Source organism: Sphaerodactylus townsendi, linkage group LG01, assembly GCF_021028975.2.
Source record: "Sphaerodactylus townsendi isolate TG3544 linkage group LG01, MPM_Stown_v2.3, whole genome shotgun sequence".
Lineage (NCBI taxonomy): Eukaryota > Metazoa > Chordata > Lepidosauria > Squamata > Sphaerodactylidae > Sphaerodactylus > Sphaerodactylus townsendi.
The window spans coordinates 105805198-105823698 of NC_059425.1; the positions used below are offsets into that span (position 1 = coordinate 105805198).

The following is an 18501-nucleotide window of genomic DNA, read 5'->3' on the forward strand; positions in this document are numbered from 1 at the left end:
CCACCCCCCAAAGTGGTGCATTCCACTGTCAAACAACCCTTACCATCAGAAAATTCTTCCTAACATTTAGGTGAAATCTCTTGTCCTGTATCTTAAACCCATTATTCATTGTCTTAGTCTCTGGAGAATAATTCTTAGTTTCTCAGAAAATAAGCTGGTTCCATCTTCAACATGACATCCCTTCAAATATTTAAACATGTCACTTCTTAACCTTCTCTTCTCCAGACTAAACATACCTAGCTCCCTAAGCAGCTCATCATAGGGCATGGAATCCAGACCTTTAACCATTTTGGCCACCCTCCTCTGGATTCGTTCCAGCTTATCAATATTCTTCTTGAATTGTGGTGCCCAGTTTGTGTGTGTCCAGGTGGAGTTCATTCAACAATCCACTAGATGTGAAGAGTGAAGAACCAACATTGATGGAAGTCAACAGTAGAAAACTGCTCAAAGTGCAGAAGACAAAGAGTGAATACTGTAAAAATACAGTGCAAAGCAGAAGAGAAAACTGGCAAAAGAAGGCTCTCCATGGACAGTTCCTAGAAAAAATTGAGGACAAAATTGACAAGGAAAAAACCTGGTTGTGGCTCACAAATGGAACTTTGAAAAAGGAGACTAAGAGCTTGATTCTTGCAGCCCAAGAACAAGCAATTCGAACAAACGCCATCAAAGCCAGAATTGATAAGTCGACTACAGATCCCAAGTGCAGACTCTGCAAGGAAGCAGACGAAACAATAGATCACATACTTAGCTGCTGCAAGAAGATTGCGCAGACGGACTACAAGCAGAGGCAAAATACTGTTGCTCAGATGATTCACTGGAACTTGTGCCACAACTACCATCTGCCTGTGACAAAGAACTGGTGGAATCACAAACCTGAAAAGGCCACTGAAAATGAACACGTAAAACTACTCTGGGACTTCCGAATTCAGACTGACAATGTTTTGGAACATAATACTCCTGACCTCACGATTGTGGAAAAAAAGAAAGTGTGGATAGTCGATGTTGCAATTCCTGGTGACAGCAGAATTGATGAGAAGCAACTGGAAAAACTTACACGTTACAAGGATTTAAGGATTGAACTACAAAGACTCTGGCACAAACCAGTAAAGGTGGTCCCAGTGGTGATCGGCACACTGGGTGCAGTGCCTAAAGACCTTGGACGGCACTTAAAAACAATCGGCGCTGACAAAATCACCATATGTCAGCTGCAAAAGGCCACCCTACTCGGCTCTGCATGCATTATTCGTCGATACATCACACAGTCCTAGATGCTTGGGAAGTGTCCGACGTGTGATGTAATACAAAATGCAGCATATTGATCTTGTTTGCTGTGTATAACTGTTTTTATATCAATAAAATAATAATAATAATACATGTTCAGGAAGCAAAAAGGATGGCTGGCAAAAGGAACAGAACAGGTGTTGGGCTTGCTTCATGGTAGAAGAGAAAGGATCCAAGAGAGAATTTAGAGCAAGTACAGGCTGTGCACTTGTGCAAAATAAAGGAATGATAGTGTAATCTACTTATCCTTGGCCACATCAATCTCCATTGAAGACCTAGGAAAATTTAAAAGTTAATATAATAACAGCACCCTGTGACTTGACAAACAAATATGAAATTGCTTGAACAAATGAACAAACCTTTAATTTAAAAACAACAACTTTCTAACATGTGGGTCTTCCTTCTCCTACTGCAGGCCAGATCAACTGAGGAGGGTGGGGCCCTCAACTGAGGAGGGTGTAGGCAAGCTGACCAACTGCACATGCTCATTGAGCTCTTGCCCCTAGGCCCTAAGAGCCAAACAAAACACAAATACAAAATGGCATGGGTCACAATAGTCTGCTAGGTAGACACATTTATGGTGGTTGTTAAATGCCTCACTAAAACTTCATGTGTAAATTAGGTTCTCTGGTGAATTTCTCAATCTAAATTTCAAAGACCCTACAGATAGGAAAGAATTCCGTTGAGAAGACACCACCCACTATTCCTCAGAGACTTCTAGGCATGCACATTCCCACCCCAGGGGTTGTTTCCACATCATTTACTTATTGCCTAGGTGTAAAGCTTTGAAGTATACATCTAGTAACACCCTATTCCAGTGGTGGCGAACCTTTGGCACTCCAGATGTTATGGACTACAATTCCCATCAGCCCCTGCCACCATGGCCAATTGGCCATGGTGGCAGGGGCTGATGTGAATTGTAGTCCATAACATCTGGAGTGCCAAAGGTTCGCCACCACTGTCCTATTCTATACAGCAGGGGTCCCCAAACTACGGCCCGGGGGCCAAATGTGGCCCCCTGAAGGCATTTATCCGGCCCGCCAGGCATGGCGGCGATGGCTCCATTCATGTGCAGTGGGGAGAGGGAGAGGAGGAACCAGCCCCAACTGCTGTTGATTACAATTACATGATGGCACCCCCAAATCTCCATGAATTTTCTGACCCAGAGTTGGAAACCTTACATGTGGCAACGCCTGCTCCGCCCTTCCCTCTCAGCTACTCCATGTGTTGCTCTCAGGCTTTCTGTTCCGCCTCACTCCCATTGGCATCAGCCAGGCTGGCGAATCAATCGCTGGCTACTAGGGAGGAAAGAACCCAGGAAGATACCTGATCCTGGGTTAGATGGAATGCTTCATTGGGAAAGTTCTGCTTTTTTTTACAGGGGAAGGTATTCCACAGCCTCCCCAACAATATTTGGAGCCCACCCTGTACTAGACATCCACCCTGTACTTGACATACTTTGGTCACTGTTCTAAAAATAGACCATGACAGAAAGGCTGAAAGGTGAAATGAAACATTTTACAATCATTTGTGCATAGGAATTTGTTCATAGTTTTTTTTAGTCCGGCCCTCCAACAGTCTGAGGGACAGTGAACTGGCCCCCTGTTTAAAAAGTTTGGGGACCCCCGCTATACAGTTTATACTGGTATATTCACATTCTTAATTACTTCAGTCCAATCTGTGATGTCATGTCAACAATCCTTGCTTTAAAAGAAAGCTAGACAAGCTCATGGAGAGATACACTATTTTGTCGAAGGCTTTCACGGCCGGAATCACTTGGGTGCTGTGTGGTTTCCGGGCTGTATGGCCGTGTTCTAGCAGCATTCTCTCCTGACGTTTCGCCTGCATCTGTGGCTGGCATCTTCAGAGGAATTTTGAAAGTCCTTTTGGCTGCAAGAAATGATGGGATAGTACCTGTGTCTCTGCAGCGTAGAAGAAAGGTTAGAGAACACAGTAAGTGTGCTTTCCTGAGCCGTAGTTTTTCCAATCTCCGTGTGTCTTGGAACAATTTCTCCCTGTAGAGATGTTCAATGTATTGTCGAAGGCTTTCACAGCCAGAATCACTTGGGTGCTGTGTGGTTTCCGGGCTGTATGGCCATGTTCTAGCAGCATTCTCTCCTCTGAAGATGCCAGCCACAGATGCAAACGAAACGTCAGGAGAGAATGCTGCTAGAACACGGCCATACAGCCCGGAAACCACACAGCACCCAAGATACACTATTATTTGTGTCAGCTAAACAGAGCCTCCTGGTTCAGAAGAAGTATACCTTTGAGCATCAATTAATAGATAAATGCTGCAAGGGAAGACTGTTGCCTTTAACCTCGCAAATGTGGGATTCCCTGACATAGATAAACCTTTTCTTATGTATTGCCAATCCCATTTGCCTACATGACTTAAAAACAGCAAGGGGAAAAGTGATAAATTCCACGCCAAATAATAAATACCTTTATGCTTTCCTAAAACCCTAGTTTCCTTTATATCTCAAGTCCATCCTTTTCTGTACAGTCAACAAGATTTTCAATCCATGAAACATTACAGCACTAACCACTCCTGTGCCTGGCAGATGCCTCCCCTTCCTCCTCATTCTCCACAGCAACTTTGGTTACTGAGTTCTCCTTTCTCACCAGCCGACCGTTTCTCCTTCTGTCTCCCTGCCTCCCTTGGCCTGGACAGCCTCATTTATGTTTTTGCAAAGCTGCACAATTTCTAGGCATCCTGAGTTCATAGGGACAGTGGTAGTCCCACACAGAAGGAAGGGTCCAGCAGCTGTGGGAACCAGGGGCAGTAGAGGAAGCCCAGCCAGATGCATAGACATGTCTCCTTCCTCCTTTCTGGCACTTCTGCCTGATTCATGGGAGCAGGGAGAAGCAGAGGTCAAGCATGCAGACATTGATTTCCAATGGAGCTGATTCAGGTGGCAAACGTGCTGAAGAGATGCCACGTCCCTCCTCAGAACCACTGTGGAGCATGGGAAGAGGACCACCAGCTGTCATGGATGCAGCCCATAGCACCCCTATTAACACTGACAAGCAGCTGGTCGGTGACTACAGCTCTTGAGTTGTTCCTCCTGCCCAGCCCTGTGGCCTCTGTGGGCAACTTGCTACTGGCCTCAAGGCCAGCCCACACTGCTCTGCAGAGGCGTAAGGGGAGGGATGGCACCCGGGGCAAAATGGCACCCCACCCCAACCACCTCCACTTACTTTAGTTTAAAAGCAGCCTGGTGGGAACTACCTTAGTTTAAAAGCAGCATTTAAAAGCAGCCTGGTGGGAACTACACTTCCCAGAAGACCTTGCAAGCCCCAACTCCTGTGATGTGCATGATGAAGGTGGCACAAATCACTGCCAGCCTTCAAGCTGAGGTTACCATGGAATATATGCATTGGAATATATGAATGTTTTATCTGATCCTCTACTTCTCTGCTCCCATTTTTGCTCCTGAATGCATATTTCCTGAAATCATTCATCTGCCCATGGCCAACTTCCAGGGCAAAGCTGTGCTTGCTGATAAATCCGGGCTGCTATGGTGGTGAAGTAAATTAAAATTGTGCTAGAAGTGGTCTCACTTGCTGCAGAGAGAATGGAAAGTGAAAGCAGGGCTTGAGAAAATATGTCCGTAGTAGAAATCTTGCCACAGTGGAATTGCTTTGCCTCTTTCATTTGGGGGGAAGGGTGTTTTTGGAACAGTAATATCAGTATAAGTGTAGTTAAAAGGGCTAAGCCAGCAGGAGATCTGTAATGAGATATGTGTCTTTAAGGCTTACTTGATGGGCACAATTAAGTGAACTTGGCCCAGGAGTGTTCTCTAAGGCCCCTTCCGCATACGCAAAATAATGCATTTTCAAACCACTTTCACAACTGTTTGCAAGTAGATTTTGCCATTCCGCACAGCTTCAAAGAGCACTGAAAGCAGTTTGAAAGTGCATTATTCTGCATGTGCGGAATGAGCCTAAGAAAAGCTCCATGGCAGGAATGAGTGCCTCCTCACGTGTAAACAGAGAAACACAAGGCAAGCCCACTACAAACCTGCTGTGCAGAGAAGAGTCCTGACGTAAGTGGTCCATGCATAATGGACATAGAAGTAGGGAAACACATCTGGTTCACCAAATAAGAGTCTGCTGCTCATGTGGAGGAGTGGGGAATCAAATCCACCTTCTCTTAAGCACTACACCATGCTGGCTCTCAAGGCAAATTAAAATCTTGGGAGGAGTTTCAACAAAGTGTTGGCTCAACAGGACTTAGACAATTTCAATAATTCTAGATCATAGAGTTGCCAACCACCAAGTGGCTCCTGGAGCTCTCCTATTATTACAGATATGGCTGCTTTGGACTCTACAGCACTATACCTGTTGAGGTCCCTCCCCTTGCCAAATCCTGCTCTCCCCAGGCTCCACCTCCAAAATCTCCAGGCATTTTACAACCCAGAGCTGGCAACTGCAGTAGATCAGGAATTATATTACTACAGTAGATAGTGTACATAATATGCGTAGACCATTTACTGTCATAGAAAAATGGCTATATAATCTCCCAGCACAAAATGGTTTATCTGAACTGTATAACCTAATGCAGAAAGACAAAGAAAATTAAATATAACTACTGAACAAGCTAGGAATAGATATAAAACAAAAACTGTCCAAACGTGTATGGAATAATATATTTGCATATATAGTTCACAAACACCAAAAATGTGAAAATTAGAAAAAATGGTCTAAAGGTAATTTTTTTAGATGTTATTATACACCGACTGGTTAAGATAACAAAAATGTCTTTAAATAGTTCAGATGTGTATTAAAACTGTGGAAAGTGACAAGAAGTAATGTTAATGTTTCATTGTTCAGAAATTAAAGAAGGAAATGCAGAGAGGAAGACATAAGATCATGGGTACAGTTTTATTCAATACAGCTTCATAAGACTCAGTGGTATTTGATCATGAGTCTGCTGATGGCAGCCAAAATGATATTGGCCTAGAATTGGAGGCAATACACCACCACAATTGGAAGTAAGGTTTCAGAAACTGTAGTTTATGATGTTACTGGATTAAAGCTCTGTGCTTAAACAAGACTCTTATTTTAAAAAATCTCAAGTTCAGAATACTATTGAGCAACAACAGCTGCCTTTTATCACTTTTGGGAGCAAGACTTTTCTGCAAGGTCTGGTAGGAAAGGAAGCATTAGATTGGATTTGAGAAATAAGTTATGTAGAACATAATTATTTGTTGTGTGTGCTTTTCCACGACCATAATACAAAAAAAAAAATGTAAAAGCCAGATGGCTCAAGCAAGTGACATAGCACAAATATATCACAAAAATGTTAAAAATATCTAACCATCATGACATGTAGGATCTTCCTGGTTTCAGCCATAGTGATCAGTTAAATTATACACTGAGCTCATAGCTACATTCCAAATTATGTCAGGGAATTGTGGTTCATTGAAGTAAAGCAGTCCAAATTAGTCAAGCCAAATAAGCCTATCCATATACCACACAATGCACATAGGAGGGCAAGTAAGAATGTGTGGCCAGAACATGTAGCACATAGGAGCAAAAATTTGAGTTCTGCTGCCCCTCACTCTGACCTGTATTCTCAGTTGCTTTCATTGAAATGATTAGCATATAAAGAGACCTCTGGTGGATCGGAACACTAATCCACCTTGTCCAGCATTCTTTTCCAAAGGTAACCAAAAAGATGCCACATGGAAGTTGGCAATCAAGAGCCCTCATCTGCTAACAGTTCCCTAGCACTTGGCAATCAGGATCAGTCTTCATTTTACTCTCGTGGTTGATAGCCAAAAATACATGTATCCTCCATGAATCTGTCTAGTACCCTTTTAAATGCCTCAGTGGCTTTCACCACAACTCATTTCAGGGTGTCCCACAAATCTTTTCTCACAAAGAGTTTGTCAAACAGCACCTTCATGTTTCCAGAGCAAATGTCAGGAGAGGTGTTTAACTATGTCCCAGTGGCCATTCCCAGTCACACCTTCAGCAGTTTTTCTTTCTATGGAATTCCACATGTGTACTTGAAAGGATATACACATCTGGAACCCCATGGAGGGCAGACAAATGAGAACAGGAAAATGGCCAGTGGGAGAAGGATACAATACCCCCTACTTTTTCCTGTTCCACTTCACTGCTCAAAATTGCTCCTAATTTTCTTCATAAAATGTGTTCCTAATACTTTGTTATATGCACTGTTTGCCCCAAGACAGCAGGCTGTTGAAAAACTCCCCCCTCCCTTTGTTAGCTGCTTTGCATTGCCTTGCTTTTCAGAGAAGCATTTAAGAACTAGGCCAACCAAACGCTAATGAACACATGGGTTCTTCGATAGCTATATGAAAGAAGGAATTTCAGGGAGTGCTGCTTTTCTCTAGGTGCACCATGAGACCTCCTGAAAGTCTCCCTCCAAGAAAAGCACCAGAGTCCTGTTCTCTTTCCTTTTGCATCTAGTGCTGAGAAGCTGGCATCCACACTCCAAAATAATCTTGTGTGCTGTGTCATCCACTCCTCCCCTCTCCTGGTCGAGGAGTTCCTCCCTTTCCCTGTGGCAGGAACAGAAGACAAGTGTCCTGTAGCTATTCTTTCTGCCTCTCTCCCTGTCATTAAGCCCTCTTCTTGCCATTTTCTTCTTCCTGTTCGCTCTCAGGTAAGTGTCAAAGTGGACTTGCTGTGGCCATTCAGTAGCGTGGCTTGGCAATGACAGTGGTTGTTTTTTAAAAGAAAAATTGTGGGTGCTGATTGTTTCATTCCATGTACTTTAAATACTTTGCATGGGAGCCTGGAGGAAAAGTGAAGCAGTAACTATATCATTGGTACTTCAATTTTAAAAAATGACAAATGGAAGTGACATTTTAAGGTGAGGGAGTAAAAAACTAAATTAGAGGAAAGCATTTTTTGTGTGATATAATGCTTTGTATTGGAAAAATAGTTAATGGGTTTAGATGGAAGACAAGAGACAGAAGCTCTGCATATCTTTTTTCTAGAGAGGACTTCTTTTTGCTTTGGAATAATTTTAATTTTTGTACTAAGGATTTCACATATATTTTGACTTTGCAACTGATATATCATGTCTACAGATTGTTTTGCAATAAGATTCCACGGTTAGGAATTATAAATATCACACTTCTGTAAACAGACTAATCAGCATACAACACAGATACTTTTTTTTGAGATCATAATTTAGGCCTGATTTTTATTTTTTACTATAGCTCATTTAATCAGCACTTAGTACCTGCCAGATTATTGTATTGGCCTAATCATAGAGACATTTTCTTGTTTTTTGCTTGTTGAATAAAGTCACTATCAAGGGCAAACATTACTAGCCTTTCCAGTTGCAATTAAAATAACTTGTGACTTCAGAGTGGGTGCCATGTGTTCCTCTGTTGCACAGCCGGACTCTAAAAATAGACAAGCACTGCAAATTCTTAAATTCTCCTACTAAAATGGGGGGGGGGGGGTTGTTCTTGTCACAAGGAAACTAACACATTTTGCCGTCCATCCCTACAATGAACAGCAAGAGCCAAATCTTATCTTTAAGAACAACTGTGTGGTTCCAGTTGTCTTGAAACTATGACTATAAGCACTGAGTATAATGATCTGGCAACCAAAGCGAACTATATGTCTTCTGTTACTGCTGGGAAAAGAGAGAATTATCATCATTGTTAAATCAGAATACTTTTAACCTTTCAGGAATATTTTACATGACATTGCATTATTAATTATAAGCAAACCAGGCTCAGCTACAACATTCGTAAGTTTGTCAAGTACACATCAAGACCAGAGATTTCTTTGCTTTGTTTAAATAAATTGTGGGATCAAATTCCCATATGGGTTGTGATACTAAACTATGGCCAGAGAACAGATGTGGGTTTATAGAATAAAAATGAACATAATTTATGTATTTATCTGTTCCTATCTGTACCGGTTTAGCCTAAGCAAGTACCCACAGTAATGTACAAATGGTAAGCAGGCTATGCACCTTGAAATTTTACAGCTGCACAGTTTTCAATTATGCAGTAGTAGCTACAAGAGAAATGTGGCATCTTGAAAGGAGGCTGCAAACTTTTATTTCAGGGGTCAACCACATATCATGTCTTCCTTGCATCCTCCCTGAGTCCATGTGATAAGGCATGTGGAGCAAGTTCCATGCTGGAAAGTTATTTCCCAGGCATGTTCAGACTGATTCAGATAGGGATCATGGCATGTGGGGAGTGAAGGGCAACAGGTATATTTAGAATATATAATCCTGTCAAGCAGAGTAATAGCAGAAATGTGGATTGTACGGCACGTTAAATTAGAATACTTATCTGTCAAAAGACCAGCCATTTCACCACAGAAGTTCATAAACAGGAAGGAGAACTTTAACTGAGAAAACATATACAGTATATACACATCAACAAAGTATCACATATATATACCCTGTTTCCCTGAATATAAGACACCCCCTGAAAATAAGCCGTAGTAGAGGTATTGCTGAAGTGTGAAATATAAGGCATCCCCCAAAAGTAAGACGTAGCAAAATTTTTGTTTGGAAGCATGCCCGATGAATAGAACACAAAAAAAATAAGACATCCCCTGAAAATAAGACATAGTGCATCTTTGGGAGCAAAAATTAATATAAGACACTATGGCCCCTTCCGCACACAAAGAATAATGCGTTTTCAATCCAGTTTCACAACGGTTTGCAAGTGGATTTTGCTATTCCGCACTGCTACAAAGAGCGTTGAAAGCGGATTGACAGAGCATTATTCAGCATGTGCGGAAGGGGCTTGTCTTATTTTCGGGGAAACACGGTAGTTACATGCACTGCTCATAGTTTGTTACAGTTTGGTTGCAATACAATATCTTTGTCAGAGCACTTTTATATAGCATTTAGTTTACAAAGCACAGAGAACATATTTTCACTTAGGCAGACAGGTAGGCAGTAAGGCAGTGAGGGAACAGAACACTACCAATGGTTTTTGACTGTCACCTTTAGAATGTTCAGGCAGCTTCCCAGAATTTCTTGCTGTTTCTGCTGCCACTGCATGCAAACAAGGCTGAATATTCCAACAGGGAGAAGGGGCAGAAACCTCGCCCCACCCTGTACCAGCTTCTGACCCAAAACCAGGCTGATTCCATGTTTTGGAGGGCCCTGGGAAGAGTTCTCACAGGCCTCCTCCTCTTCTCTGATCCACCATCAGGCCCTATTGGTATTTCCTTTCCCATCCACTCACTTTCTTCTGCTCATGAGCCCTCCCACAAGCTCTTTCTCCAATTGCACTGGGCAGGATGTGGCAAAGCAGTGTCACCACTGTCACTGCCAAAAACACTACCATTCTGTACCACCCACACATCCTTCCTCAGTAATGCTGGGTAGTGCATGTAACAGGGAACATGGATGGTGGGAAGAATGCTCGGGCAAGTGACAAGACAGGCACATGGGCAAGAAGTCAGGGGTAGTATTATAATGTATCTGAACGTGCATCAGCACTGGAGTTTTGAAATTCATCCAACTTTGTAGTCCACAGGTGTCAGCAATTTCAGTACATACTTGGTCACCAGCCTGTCCTAATTTACAGCACTGACAGAGGTCAAATAAATGATCACAACCTCTATGCCAGAATTTCACATGGGAAGAATAACATTGATTGTGAGGGATCTACTTCTTTCAATTTCAATTATGTATTATTGAAGCAGTCTGAGCTTGATGAAGTGCCATGCCAACACAGCTTGAAATAACCATTGTACAGGGTTCATCAAATCCATTCATTCTCCTGTTTTATTAAAAAAGCAATGCTCAAACTTAACTCAAGGACCCTACCCTACTTTCTCTCCTTCTCCCTGAACAATGTCAGCCATACACCAAACAGGCCCTTTCCAAAGAGCAAGCCATGCATATCCCATGGAAGCCACTATCATCAGGAATGTTCAGAAAATACATTGACAACCACATTAGCAATAGTTTAAAAGCACAAGCTTAAATCCTATGGCTGTGATGGTGAACCTTTTCGAGTCCGAGTGCCCAAATTGCAACCCAAAACCCACTTATTTATCCCAAAGTGCCAACACAGCAATTTAACCTGTATACTGAGGTTTTAGTTTAGAAAAAACGGTTGGCTCTGAGGCGTGCGTTACTTGGGAGTAAGCTCAGTGGTAGTCAGTGGCTTTGCTTTGAAGCAACCGTGCAACTCTTCCAACGGGAGAATCACGACCCTGGGAGGATTTACTCAGAAGCAAGCCTCATAGCCAGCAACCGAGCTTACTCCTAGGTAAAGGATTGTGCTTTAGTACTTCGCATGAAAATCAGTGGGGTTTAACAGCGCTTAACAGGGTTACCTATACTGCTTCCCCAAAACCAGGTCTTAGGTTTAATGCTAATAATCGAGCCCAGCAACCCAGGCCAGCCTAGATGGGGGGGGGGGGCAATTCTGTTTGCGCGTGCCCACAGAGAAGGCTCTGAGTGCCACCTCTGGCACCCGTGCCAGAGGTTCACCACCACTGTCCAATGGTAAAGTTCCAGGAAATGAATGAAGGCCACAATTGCTTCAAGTTGCAGGTGCTTTATTTATAATTGGGGGAGGGAGGTTCAAGGTTTGAAGAAAGATGTGTCTTGCCCATTCACTGCTCCACTCTCTGATTTAAGTATCCTCAGATTTGGCCAACTATCAGTACATAGACAAGTGGTTACATTAGTACACTTTTCCAGCTTCCTCCTCTCTTTTCCATTCAACAGCCATCCCACCTTTATCTGCTGCTCTGTTTTAAGCTTTCCCTCCACAGTATCTTGAAACCTCTCTTGATGTCTGCAATTGCTAAGGCCAGGCTCAGAACCTCTCCTGGCATCTGCCACCACAGCCAAACACAGAGCCACTTCTAGCATCCACTACCATAGCAACCAGGTCCAGAACAGCTCTCAGCATCTTCTGCCATAGCTGCCAGGCCTAGAGTGGATCCCTGAATTGGTGGCAGCTGCCAGTTCAACTTGTAAGTGCATTGTCTGCACATGTGCATTGTCTGCACTTTTTTTCATCAGGGGGAATTAAAACACTAATTAAAAAAACTTTTCAGTTTTTGCAAACCTGGGGAATACCCCAAATTTGCAGAAACATCTGTTTAGCATGGTGTGGTCCCACTCTGAAGATTTAGATATCTGGAGATGGGTGTCCCAGAAGTATAATATAATAAATAAGCAAATATACCTTCTGTAGACCAAATATATTACATGTCTCCCACATATGAGTTATCTGGTGCTATTTTGCAGCTTGCAAAGAGCAGATCTGACTGAAGCAATGAAAGTTTCAACCTTAGATCTGGTTCCACATCTAGCTTGCTTTTGTATTTAGATTTCAAAGCCACACATGCAGAAGATCTACTTTCACAAACATATGTTATGGGGGAAAGTATGAGGTACTTCACAGCTTTGAGAAACGATTTTGTATACTTAGAACAAACAGATAACCAACAGTTAGTCAAGTGCTTTTAAACTCTCCTTCTTAAGTGGTAAATTGGCTCCCAAATGAGCTCACATATATCAGAATCTAACATGAATAATGATTAAAGTTCAATGCAAAAAATGTTTTTGTGGGGAGAACTTCCAAGTGTTTTGCATACAGACACGATCAAGGGTTGCCTGTCTACTCCCCGGCACCCCAGCAGCCTTAGTAATAGTACTTGGATTAGAAGAAGGGAGATCTTATCTCCAGAAAATCTCTGGACAAGTGTTGAGCTGCAGGGTTTTTTTCCCACAGCTCATAATATAGCGATTACTAATCTAAGTGGCAAAATAAAAATGATACGTCCAGTAGCACTTTAGCAAGTAGCAAAATTTATTCCAGCATAAGCTTTCTTGGCTCAGAGCTCCCATTAGATGTATAAACTGCACATCTAATAACCAGAATAAGTAGTTTATTTCTAATTCGAATTTTAAAAATGCTTTAACAGAAGGGTGTGCTATGACTGAAATGTTTCCCATATAGCATGTCTGCGTTCTAGTTACTAGTCTAGTATTCCAAATGCGTTTAAGGCTGATTCTTGAAATCCCTGCTTGCCTCTCAGTTTGCTGCACAAGAAAACATTGCTTAAGAACAAGCCAGAACAAATAAGAACACACTTGTATAGGTAAACATATATCTTCTGTTAATATTTGTATTTGTGAAAGGCCCTTTCTGCATTTCATGTGCCATTTTGTAGCTCTGGGACGGTAAAACGGCATGCCCCTTAGGGAGCCGCTCTCGCACAGGTGGATGCAATGAAAACGCAGCAGCGCCGACCTGGCTCCCCTCCCCCTCCCCCAGGGCGGCGTCAGGCCGCCTCCTAAAACCTCCCTCCAGGGAGGTTTTTGGAAAACAGCGCATTCCCGGCAGCGCGGTGCGAACGGCACCACTGGGAACACGCTGTTTTCCCCGTCCCTCTCCCATTCACCTCATTGCCTTCCTCACCCTGCTGGCCTCCTAAGACCCTCCCTCGCTGTCCTCCGACCCCTGGAGGTCAGAGGGCAGCGTGGGCGGGTCTTAGGAGGCCAGCAGGGCGACAAAGGCGACGAGGTGAGTGGGAGAGGGACGGGGAAGAGGCGGCTCCATGAGGAGCCACCTCTCCTGTGCCGGCCTCTGCAGGGGCCGCACGCACGCTCCCGTGCGAACGGCCCCCACCCCTCCACCAGCAGAATTCCTGCCGGTGCAGGGGCGCCCTTTGGCCCGTGCCGAAAGGGCCTAAGTGTAATGAAGTTGGTTTTTTTAGGTGCTATATAATTTTCATAGTACACTATGTTTTGTTCCTGGTTTTTTGTTTTTTAATAATAACATCTCAATAAAAATTATTTTTTTAAAAAAAGAACAAACCAGAAATAAGATATTTCCTTCATCAAACTGGTGTTTGTGTATTGGATTATAATTGGTAGAGAAGCTGATCTTTGTAAAGGTGCGATGACCCACCATCTAAGGATGTCCCTTCCTCCCGCATGTTTAACAGGCTACCTAATGATGGTCCAGAGAGACTCACCACCTTTTGCTTTCACATCCTGCATGTGAGCTCCCAAAGGCATCTGGTGGGCCACTGCGAGTAGCAGAGTGCTGGACTAGATGGACTCTGGTCTGATCCAGCAGGCTAGTTCTTATGTTCTCATGTTCTTAAGGATGCCACCAGCTCCTTAAAAGACCTCAGATCATGTTTTCATTCAAGGTATGGGCAGTTCCAGCTGTTACCAGATATGGGAAAGATAGGAGCCAATATGCCTCACCCAAGTCTCTCATGAGAAATGGTTTCCTTTATCAAGCTTAATATGTATGGCAGGGGAAGCGGCCTCATGTCAAACTGAAGATACTACAAAACACAAAAGAAAGGACGGGATTAGGCCTACTTGTTCTGAAACTCTATTTTGAATCCTATTGTTTTGTTTGGTTGAAGGAATGGATCACATTAAGAAGTAAAAGACTTCTGGATCTAGAAGGACATGACTTGAGATTTGAATGGCATGCCTATTTATGGCATTATAAGATTAAAGTAAATAAAGATTTTAATAATCATTATATTAGACATGCCATTCTGAAAATAAGGACTAAATTTATACCTAGATTATGTCCAAGAATACCAAGGTGGCTGTTGCTGTGAAAAGCACTATTTAGATGTGAAATGACTTTTGAAAAGAAATGGATGGTTTATGGTGATATTCTTGACATCTCACTAGGGGAAGGTAAAATGAAATCAAGAGAACAATTAAAGTCATAAGGCATTTCTTATGACTGGTTCCCTTATTTACAATTATCTGAGAGATTTACATTAAATAAATGACTTTATGGTTTTGAAAATACTGGATTTGAAAGGGAATTATGTACAAATGATGAACATCACATTTCTAAAATGTACAAACTGCTGTTGAGATATAAAATGGAAGGAGAACAAGTGAAAGAGTGTATGATAAAATGAGTCACTAATTTTGGGTCTAATATACAAATAGAACAATGTGAGAATATGTGGTCAAGGGGGCTTAAATTTACATTGTGCTCTAATCTAAAAGAGAACTTTCATAAAATGATGTATTGTTGGCATATGACACCAAGTAAATTAGTGTAGATGTACAAAAACATCTCTAACAAGTGTTGGAAATGTGGACACCAAGAAGGATAATTTTACCACTTATGGTGGACTTGTGAAAAAGCTAAGATGTATTGGAGGTCAATACATTCAATAATTCAAAAGACTTTAAAAATGAAAATATAATTGAAACCAGAAGCTTTCTTGTTGGGATTTATGCACAGATCTGTGGAGAAAAGAACATGGAACTTTGTTTTTATACATGACATCAGTTGCAAGAATACTTCACATGCAAAAATGGAAAACTTCAGATATACCTGAAGTAGAAAAATGGTGGGTGAAGGTTTTGTAGGTGCTGGGGATGGCCAAAGTCACTTTATTACTTAAAGAAAGGAGCTTAGTAAAATTTTTGGACAATTGAAAAATGTTGATGGATTACTTGGGTAAACAGAAAAAAGTAAAATGATTATTACTGGTATTGAAGATTAATGGATTGCTATTATAAGACTTAACAGGGGAAAGTATTTTAATTAGCAGTAGTGGTTATTAAGTTGGAATTTTAAGTATGTGGTTAAAGAGCAAGTGGTATTCATTTTTACTGTTCACACTCAATGTAAACGAAATTGGGAGTTCTTAAATTAAGCGTACTTTTTCATAGTTTTTGATCACTTTCATTTATTTGCTTTTTGAAAGCATTAAGGAGTGGTTTTCCTAGCAAGATGGTAAACAGCCCTGACTGGGTCAAGGCCCACTTGGGGGCCTTCCTGATGCTGCCTCCCTGGATGGAGAGACAGAGCAGGCCAATTCAGTTGGGGAAGCATGGCTACGTAGCAGCAATCTTGCTGGCAGATGAAGCCCAGCTGGCCCAACATGGATTTGGGGGTCATGGCCATCATGGAGGTGAGCCTGGGAGAAAGCATGCCCAGAGGGAGATAGAAAACTTCCCAAGCTGGGTGGATTCAAGGACCCCTTGCAATAGCAACATGGCCCATGAAGGGTCCACAAAGCCCAATCTAGGAACCACTGATTTCAGGTGTTTGTAATGCTGTAGTTACTTCATGTCTGAAAAGCATATTTTACAGTTTTTTCTGAGTACACCAAGTGTATTTTCTAGTGTGAAATGGTCGGACATCTTTGGAATGTGTTAGTAGTCATCCATCTAAGGTAACATGGTAGAAGTCCCTATGCCTCATCTCAAGTATCTTCACATGACTGGTCACTACAACCCTCCTATCAGCCACAGAACTCATTAACTTCTGTTTACTTTGCTGAATGCCTGTGGGCTCATGTTACAGTTTTGCTGTCTTACTTTGAGTTCCTGTCACAGTCAGTTAGCACAAAAAACAGTATGGTGACTGCTTAAGCCAGAATATTTGACTCGGGCTAATGGCCTTTCTCTGGTGACAACAAAAATAATGTTTTTCCTGTGAATACAACATTTTTATTAATGAATATATAGTGCCAATGTCATAATAGACAGGTACCTCAGGCAGTGCTTTCAGTGTTAGTTAGTCTGCTTATCAGATTTTTAATAGCAAACATAATCTCCTGATAGCTTATTAGTGGAGTGCATAGCTCACATACAGAACACCTCTTGCCCAATACCTGGCCTATCTAGAAAGAGTCCTGTCTCAGGAGCACAGTCGACAGCACTGGACCAGATGAGCCAACACATTACCATAAAGCTTTTGTAATGTGACATGACTCCAGGCCTATAAGGTTAAAGAGTATAGACTGCGCAGAACTATTTTTTAACTAGAAAGAAAAATGGAAAGGAAGACATTTCTGTGGAGGAGGAGATTGGTTTGGTGTTGATTTCCCAAACTGCATTTGTGTTTCCACACTTGAGCGGCACATTGCTCAGTTTTAAAAGGAATGAAGAAGTCAAATAAAGCTTTTAAACAGTTCTGTCACACAGCGTACATGCAGAGAAAGCAGTGCTGCCTGTTACCATTGTTGGCACATACTTTGGTGAATGAATGTCTCGATGTTTACCTACAAATGCTAAGGAAGAAAATTTCTTCCTTCTCTCTAGCTCTCATTCTCTCCTGAAAGAAGCTACAGGAGAAAACAGAAAGGGGAGCACTACCTTGACTGGCAGGCAAACCAGCCGGCAGTTAACCATATTCTGCTGCTCCAATGTTTGTCTTGTTTGTCCTATTGCTGAGCACTTTTTATCCTTTTCATTTATATACAATCCTTGTTAGTATAAGATTGCTATTACACTGATTTTGCCTTTGGTAAAGTCTGCCCTGCTTTTGAAACCATCAGTATAGGGAGGTAGTCTTTTACCTCTCAACCAACTACTGAATTAAAGTACCTGCTGTTCATGAATCCCACTTAATTCAATTACTAAACTGCTTTAAAGCTTACTATTTCAGCTTATGAGTGCTGTAACATGGACTCATGAAGTTGCCTCCTACTGATTCACAGGGCAAAGTATTATTTTGAGAGGTATTAAATTGTAATACAGACCCACACACACACCCCATCACCACAATCTCTCATCCCATGCATACAGTATCATGAGCTATGAAAAAAGTTTCTTTTAGCTAAAGTTACTGTTACTTATTCTACATTTCTGAAAAGTACCTGCCTTTGCTATATGTGTACAAAGTGCCGCCAAGCCATAGACAACTTATGGCTCATGGGGTGTTCAAGGCAAACAATGAACAGAGGTAATTTACCATTGCCTGCCTCAACATAGTGATCATGGACTTCCATGGTGGCCTTCCATCCAAATACTAACCAGGGCCAACCCTTCTTAGCTTCTAAGATACGCCTAGCCTTGGCCATCTAAATCATAGACTGTATTTCCTGCATCTAGATTAATAATAACCAGGCTGAGTATTCCACCTACTTAACTATATTTGTAACATTTTGGTCATTAAAAGGGAGTTATCCTGTCAATTGCTTGATTTTCTTTTTTAAAAAATTATTATTATTATAACAGACCAATGTGACTGCAACCATTAAGCCAATTAACTTTAAAGCTTGATTTTCCCTGCCTTTTTCATTGCACAATCATGAATTATCTCCCAAAGTCAACTTCTCCTGCATGCTGTCAAAAGATAAGACAGCTTGTCAGCTTAGCTGTTCTCGCCCCATTTAGAATGCCTGCAGTTTTTAATGAGCGCTGGTTTGCTGAAATCTCTTTTAGCTTCTGCCAGTCATTGACCGTGCGCAAAAAAATCTTTAGGGTGATGCACATTTCAG

General features: G+C 42.0%; 1 protein-coding gene across 2 annotated transcripts in view; it reads left to right on the forward strand.

The window, feature by feature from the left end:
- Positions 1 to 7795: 7795 nt before the first annotated feature.
- The window catches only part of TXLNB (taxilin beta), a 49590-nt gene continuing 38884 nt past the window's right edge, over positions 7796 to 18501 (forward strand). The window contains exon 1 of one of the 2 annotated variants that reach the window (XM_048489582.1): positions 7796 to 7921. The gene's annotated coding sequence lies outside the window, so the exon portion shown is untranslated. Of the gene's footprint in view, positions 7925 to 18501 lie in introns of both variants that reach the window. The other variant, XM_048489590.1, reaches the window with a different exon arrangement.